The sequence below is a fragment of the Notothenia coriiceps genome, unplaced genomic scaffold (assembly GCF_000735185.1).
Source record: "Notothenia coriiceps isolate Sejong01 unplaced genomic scaffold, NC01 NC01_scaffold00022018, whole genome shotgun sequence".
In the NCBI taxonomy this organism is placed as follows: Eukaryota; Metazoa; Chordata; class Actinopteri; order Perciformes; family Nototheniidae; genus Notothenia; species Notothenia coriiceps.
The window spans coordinates 401,641-409,554 of NW_011354719.1; the positions used below are offsets into that span (position 1 = coordinate 401,641).

Genomic DNA, 7,914 nt, shown 5'->3' on the forward strand with positions numbered 1-7,914 from the left:
ACCTATACACAAGCAAAACGGTCATTGTTGTTGATGGCTGACATCGTGTGTACATACGGCGGATTGCTTCCCTATTGGACACCAGGATTAACCTGTTTGGCAAAATAGGGAACAGTAATAGTGTGATATAGCACAGATATAAGATCCAATAAGAGCCTCGACTGTAGTTTTAGGGCACCTTTCAAGCATTCAATGTCACCTTAAAATAAAAAATAGAAATATGAGTGGCATTTACAATATAAGGACGTGCGGAGCCATATAGTCGAAGATACACTTCTCGCGCGAGGGCGACGCAACTGCAGAGCACAATACGCACAGCTACAGAATCGCGCGCGCACGGGCGTGAGCCACGGACGATTCCAAAAAACCCCGGGCATATTGAGAAAAAAAAACGCTGAGTTTGTTTTGGCCGGTGTTCGGGTCTGTCCCGGAAACTTCTCAAGATGTTGCAGTCCGGGAAGAGGAGAGAGAAGCCAGGAGGGCACACAATATATATACACGATACGATACGATATTACTTTATTTGTCAGATCAAGTCTGAAATTTGACTTGCGTCACAGCAGCTCCATGTCCAACATCAACAGACAAGTATACAGACACAATACATGAAACACAAACAACAAACATTTAACATAACAGCACAATCTGTGAGAGAAAAGCTGCTCAAAGAGCCTTCAGCGTGAATTTGATCTGGGATTTAGCTCTGTATTTACTGTGAGGATTGACTGATGCACAAAGGAGTGCTTCAGTCTGACTTTATTGAATCGTGGGACCCTGTATCTCCGATTAGATGGTAGCAGTTCATATTCACTGTTCAGAACATGGTTTGGGTCAGAGATGATGTTGGACAGCCTCACTAGGCTGAGTCATCATAGTCTCTGACAAGGTTGACCAACAATCTTTGAGCGGATTTTTAACAGGTGGAGCAGTTTTGATTTTAAAGCTGCTGACAAACATTTGTACCAAGTAGTATTGCAGTACTGCAGAATGGACATGATCACAGATGTAAAGAACAACAGAAGAATGTCTCTGCTCGCCCCAAAAGACATAAGACGGCGGAGAAAATAAATTATTTGTTTTTTCCTTTTGCACAGATATTCAATGTGATCCTTCCATGACAGCAGATGGTCAATCATTACACCCAAGTATTTGTATGAAACTCCCTGCTTGTTTTCATCTGTATGGATGACAATGGGGACTTTATGGGAGTCAGATGGTGGGCCAAAAACGATTTCCTCAGTTTTCTTGTTGATCTCAAGAGCATTGCTATCAGCATTGCTATCAGTCCACTCAACCACCTGATTTACAGCCTGTTGGTGCAGGTCAGGGGCGTCTGTGTTACTGAGCAGAGATATTATTGCAGTATCATCAGAGTACTTAATGATGACTTGATGTGGTGTGTTGGTACGACAATCATCAGTGTAGAGAGTAAAGAGCACAGCTGAACTCACGCAGCCCTGGGGGGCACCTACATTGGTTGTGATGGCAGATGACAGGGTTTTGTAACTTTTGTTAATATAGACAACACATAACATGTCCGTGTGGGAACAATACCCCCAACTGTAGTTCCATGTGTGAATTATGGAACCCAGTGTATTAATGAGTGGTCACTACAACTGTCTGTTTAAAATTAATCGAAGCATCAGACTAAAAAAGCTTTTGAAAATAATATTATATTTTGATTTAGGTCAAAATATAATATTTTTAAACCTGAGAGATAAACCCATATTAGACATGGATGTGGTCTCATGCGAGTAATTTAAGGTCGAATTAGGTGATCCCTTATCGACAAGGCGTTTTGACTGAGACAAAATTGTTTCCTCTTTTAGAATCAAAGGATTTTATAGAAATATCTATCTTGTCTCTTATCCTTCTTGTAATGTGATCCCAATTTGTTGTGTCGTGTATTGGCGGTTTTTGTATGACGGTTTGTTCTTATTAAGGTGTTTTGGCGGTTATCGTGGCGTAAATGGCACCCTCGTCTTCATGGAGGTTATCAAGATTGGATTGTTCTTCATACTACAAGAAATCTTCTACCTTGAGGCCCCGGATCGGATGGTCAGCACAATTCTTTTTCGTCCTCATGAAGTTAATCGTAAAGTACTTTACCGTTGACCGGCAACCTGAGTGACACTTGTACTCCAGTTTCTGTATCTCCCGTTGACCAAAAGCGTTGGGAAACTGACTTCTTGTTTCCTAACTCTTTTGGTGGAACCTAACTTTATTACACTCCACTTAAACAGATCATTTAAGTTTGGTGTGTTGGTGACATTTCCAATTTTATTGTAAAGATAAATCAAATGTACTTATTTACCCCGGGAAGGTATGCGGAATGCAGTACGGCGAGATTGGGTACATGCATGTTACAAAACTGAAATTCGCGGTCATACCAGTAGAGAAGACAAATTTGTGCTGATAAATACCCTGTTTTACCTGCGGATAGGTTTGGTGTTAGTCTTCTTATTAGCAGATACGATTCGCGTGCTTACAGCGTGAAGCGACGGCATTAGGGTGTTGCCCGTTACAGAAAACTTTTTGTCTTTATTTTTCAGTTGGTAGTGCTTTCGAAAGTTTCGAGCGAGTCGGAAAAGGACTTTTTCCTGAAAAATTTTGTCGGAGTTGTGACAACAAATTGTGTTTGTTGAGTGAGCGTTATTGGAATCGAAGTTTGAAACCCGGACACAGAAACCCGGAGTCGTCGAGCGGCTGACGAATTACCGGATTTGGTAAGTTGCGCATTTTGCATGTTGTTGCCGTTGTTTTTTCTGTGGATATATTCACTAACCGGAGATCCCGGCTGTACATTATTGTCTCCGGTTCTGCTTATCGTAGGCCCGTCCCAATTTATCTTTTTTCTTTACTTGGACGTGGGGGACGCGACATTGTTCCGTTGCGGTGCTCCATCCTATCGGTTACAAATGCAGTTAAATCCGGAACAAATTGAATTTACATCCGGGTCAGAAAGAGGTCTCTCAGGTGGAATGGTCTGTCTGTGTGTGGCGATAACAAGGTGGATACCATTATGATGAACTTCTAAAAAACTTATTATCGTCCGATGATGAGAAGAATGGGAAAAAAGAGAAAAGACATACGCGGGGCTCAACTAAGACGGTCTAACAAAAGTTCCGAGGAACTTTTGCACGTTCGACGAGAGGGCCACCAGCTCTAGGTTGCAAGGCCCAGCGGGGGGTCGACCAATTTAACAAAATAAGAGCGCAGGGTCCTCTCTTCTGAAGATTTTTACGGGCTCTGATTTACGGTCTCAGAGACTTTTCTAAGGTTTAACCCTATGAAATTAATTTTTCCGCCCGCCATCACAACTGTCTCGTCTTTATAACAAGGCCGTCTTTCGTCGACACTAGCCGACGAGGACTCGTTCTTCTCTTCGGGTAGGGGCAACCACCGGCAATATATAGCGGAGACGACCGAGGAGGGGCGCGTCCGGCCCAGCGTGGTGGGCGTCGCCGAGCGGACGGGCGGATTACAGGCAACAACGTAAATTTGTCTCCTACCATCGATAAAGTGGAAGTTAGTATACCCGCAATTGTGCGGAAAAAGAGGAGTATAAGAGAAGTAGTGAAAAGTACATTGTGTAAGATTTGGCTCGACATTAGTTATGAGGGATTTTGTATCGTCCTTTTATGAAGTGCCGACCAACACGCAAGAAGGGCCTACAACAGTGTTACGATGAGAGCCAGCAGACATTTGTTATTCAATAAGGGTTTATTTGGACTGGAAATTAAATTATAGGTCGGTACGCATCATAGGCTGTAGATATCAACATCACAATTTAGTCATCCAAAGCCAAAACGTGGGTGAGGGCTACAGTAAGAGCGATGAGGTTAAGTGGAGAGAAAATCCTTTAGCATAAATCGGTGTACGATTTACGAGGTTTCGGGACATCTACTTCCTGAAAAGTCTTTATTTTGAATTGACCGAACACTGTTCTTAAAGACTAAAAAGTCATGATTTTCGCTGCAAATTGTGACGTGCCATTAAAATTCTCGATTCGTAATTTATTAGTAGTTTTTAACTAAAAATTAAACGATTGTATGTGGAGGTGTTTTTTTCTAGGTCCAAAGAATTAAAACTCGAAAGCCAAGGTGAGATGATGTAGGAAGGTCACCGCAAAAATATACATGTTTTCACCACCCCGGCGTTGTTGGGTGAATCTCGAGATATGCATATTCGAAGGAAGTTCACTACACGCACTCCAAGTACCGACCCTCCAGTCGACNCGAGGTAGCAATCTGGTTCATCCCTACCCAGCAGGTCGTGCATCGTCTCCCTGTTGGTTGGAAGACCCATGCGGGAATGGCGAGTAACGTGCCCAGCCATTCCGCGGGGCGTGCACCGAGCCTCAGTCCGCGTGCCGGTGGCAGCGACGGACGATTCCAAAAATCCCCGGCATTTCAAGAGAAAAATAGTTTCTTTTGCCGTGTTCGGGTCCGTCCCGGAAACTTCCCGAGACGTTGTCAGGGTCACCAGTGTAGTGCCGAGAGATAGGGAGTCGGAGGCGGTGCAATGAAGGTGCAAAAGGGTACTTCTTACTACTACTTAAAGGGTTGCAGTCCGGGAAGAAGAGAGAGAAGCCAGGAGGGCACACAATATATATAGACAACACATAACATGTCCGTGTGGGAACAATACCCCCAACTGTAGTTCCATGTGTGAATTATGTAACCCAGTGTATTAATGAGTGGTCACTACACGGGAAACATTGTTTTAAGTGTAATCAAAAGGCATTGAGAAGCATTTCAGGTCTATTTCTATTCAACATTCATCTCATTGTCTATTCTGCAGCTAGAGAACCCAGTGATAATAGGCAGACAAAGTGAAGCTTAGGGAATCTGTAACCCTGTGCCTTGAAAAAATATCAAAAGCTTCACAGTGATGTCTGATTGTTGAGCAGTATTCAACCTTGACAAAGAAGCCGCAGATTCCCCCATTGAATTCAGATTGTTGGCCTCTGGTACTTGTACAAATGTCTTATACTAGTTTGGAATATGTGATCCTCTGGTATTCCTACTCTCTTGTTTAAGAATTGCAGCAGGTAGCAGTTAGGTAATATCAGAATACAGTATGTCGGCCAATATAGTACACAAATGTTTAAATACACAATGTTGGCCATTATTAAAACGTAAACATCATTAGAGCGGAGGTTTTGGAGTCATCTTGGGAGCCATATGTGAGAAAATGTAATGTCCATCTGTCCAATAGTTGTTGGGATATTTCAGCACACCAACATTGCCATCCATACATCTTCATATTATAGCATAATTGCAAATCTTGAGGGTTCATTTGCACGTTTACAACAACTTGGTACAAAAGTGGTTATTGTGGCATCCTTCAACAGAACTCCACCAATAAGTATAAAGAGAACTAATACACATCCATTGTGTCTGCTTTTGTTTGTGTATGAGTCCGGTTAGCAGTACAACAGAGGCTTGAGTCTTGATCACCTACTTGCCATCCCCTATATTTCTCTGCTTTGCTGTCACATGGCATCATATCAAATGAATCCATCACTCATTTTGTTGCTAACACCAATACACCAATACAGTTCAGCGATGTCTTGAGCTTCTGATGTCATCAAACAGTCTGCTAGACATTACTTGACACAAGCTTTGACATAAAGTGTCAGGTAAGAATCAGTGTCTTAGTATCAAGGGGCCATCGTCAATTCACTGAAACTCCTTTTTGAACACGTTCAGAGTCACACAACATCTTGCATGGATAGCTCAATGCAATAGTGATGAAACACCAAGAAGTTGCTGCACAGCAGGGTGTAACATTACGTGCCTGGCAGTGCCAGAGGCAGAGAGAGTTGATTGAGAGGCAAAGTGTTACATCAGTTATTACGCACAAAGTACGAGGACATCTGCACATCTGTATGCTGCTGCACAAACAGTCATTTCATAAAGTATGACTCCAATTGCAGTGATCACTGAACATTAAAGGGCAATCAAAGCAGAACAATTATTGCATTAAAAGATTTCATGCAGCAATTCCACAAATGAAAGCACATTTTCTGATATTTTCTCCGATATTGGCATTTCAAACTTATAATTTCTAATCACAGTGTAAATCTCGGCAAACCTTAAGACTTCAACATTTCTTCCTGCAAGTATTTTTCACATTCATTCAACACCAAGCTTTTGTGCCAAAGCATAGATCATCCCAGTTGTCCTCACTAATGGTAGCTACTGATCATTCACTTGTCCCTTCCAGCTAAAAAACTGACACAAATAAAGTGATTATGTCCATATCCAGCATGAGAGAGTCTGTGTGTGTATTCTTCGAGGAACACCTGCAATGTTGCACACACACACAATCCCGTTGCAGCTGATCTGCAGCATATGTTTGAGCCAGTGCTCGAAGACTGTCCAGATGTCTGCTTCACGCTTGTCTTTGTTAGGAGGGGAAAACACAAAGCGGGCCGCACGCATGGACCATTAAGAGATTATTATTCCGAAGAATAGCACATTAAGACCTTTTGTACTTAGCCTAGATTCCTGTCCATGCCCATACTTCTTCACTTAAAGGGGTTTACTGGAGCTGCTTATTCTTTTGCATTATCTCTATGAAAACTGGGGGATAAATATAATTGGATTGTTTTATTAGTTGAAGAAAAGTGAGTATGTTTTTAACTTAAAAAAGTGAGCACTAAGTAACCATTCTTTCTTTTCCAGTTCACATGAGCAAGAAGCCCAACTTGTGATACCTCTCGTCCTGAGGGATTTGAATTGTCCTTGAGGCTGTAGATTAATTGAATGTCAGTGTCATGACATGTCAGGTTTTTGTAATGGTCCTGAATATATGCATCTTATGATTCTACATTTTTTAAGCCTGTGACCTCCCTGCATGCAGCCCGTGGATGACTCACAGCACGTTACTCGCAGGCCGCTTTAAATCACTGCTATTGCAATAGGAAGCACGCAAATAATACTTAATTTAAGCTCAACCTGTAAATAATCCATTGCTGTGAGCTAATATAAATAGCACATTAACAAACTACTTTTTTTTTTTTTCAAAGCTTAAAATCACCCACGCTGCTCTCTGGCTGTCTAAACAGGCTATTGTTGCGGCTCAGTAAATGCAGCACTCGGCTGTCAGTGGATGCGGTCTCTCTTTATTGGTGAACATCCCATGGGCTTTTACAGTAGGCCAGCCTGTTCTTGTCCTACTTTTCAGCAGCATGCCTGTCCTCCTTCATTGTTGTCTGTTAAATGTGACGTGCCGGCGCTCCTTTCACCGACCTCTCTGAGGTATCAGACAGCAGCTTTGCGAGACAGGGTGGCTTGGTCTGCATCCATCCGTCTTGTTTGCCTCTATAAAATCCAATTCCCCCCTCTCGTGCTAGCTACTCTCAGCGACACTCATCCATCTCTTGCTTCCAATGAATCTGGGCCGGCTGGTCAGGTGCTGCAGGCGCGTCATTTGTTTCAGTTAGGTCTTCAACCCTCCAGCCTACTTTCTTCTGTACTCTATTCTCTCTGTTCAAATGGGCATGCAGCTGGCATGTAACTCACAAAGGGCCTGGTGATGCTATATTCAAGCCTAACAATATCACAATAGAAAGGAGGGAATGAGCTTCATATTTTCGCCATCAGCAGATGCTTTAAACCAGGGGTACTCAAATACAAATCTTAAAGGTCCAAACACATTTTTTTAATAAGACAAAACTCCGTTTATTACGGTCATTCAAACTTTTAAACAATTGTAACAATATTCTTAACACGAGGTTGCAAAAACAAAAATAATCTGGATGCAGCAGTTTTCATACTGCTGTGGAAGTCACCTGTGTGTTCCCCGTTCTGTAAATTATATTCCCTTATAACTTCGACTTCTTTCCTCTCGTCGACGGAATATGAGTATTGACACGTCGAGACATGTGACGCTGCTCCCTAGTTC

At 42.4% G+C, this 7,914-nt stretch overlaps 1 long non-coding RNA gene across 1 annotated transcript in view; it reads right to left on the reverse strand.

The window, feature by feature from the left end:
• Window positions 1-1,394: 1,394 nt before the first annotated feature.
• Window positions 1,395-7,914, reverse strand: part of LOC104953569 (uncharacterized) — a 20,545-nt gene continuing 14,025 nt past the window's right edge. The window contains exon 3 of the long non-coding RNA XR_799238.1: window positions 1,395-1,468. This is a non-coding gene — a long non-coding RNA (uncharacterized lncRNA). The remainder of the gene's footprint in view (window positions 1,469-7,914) is intronic.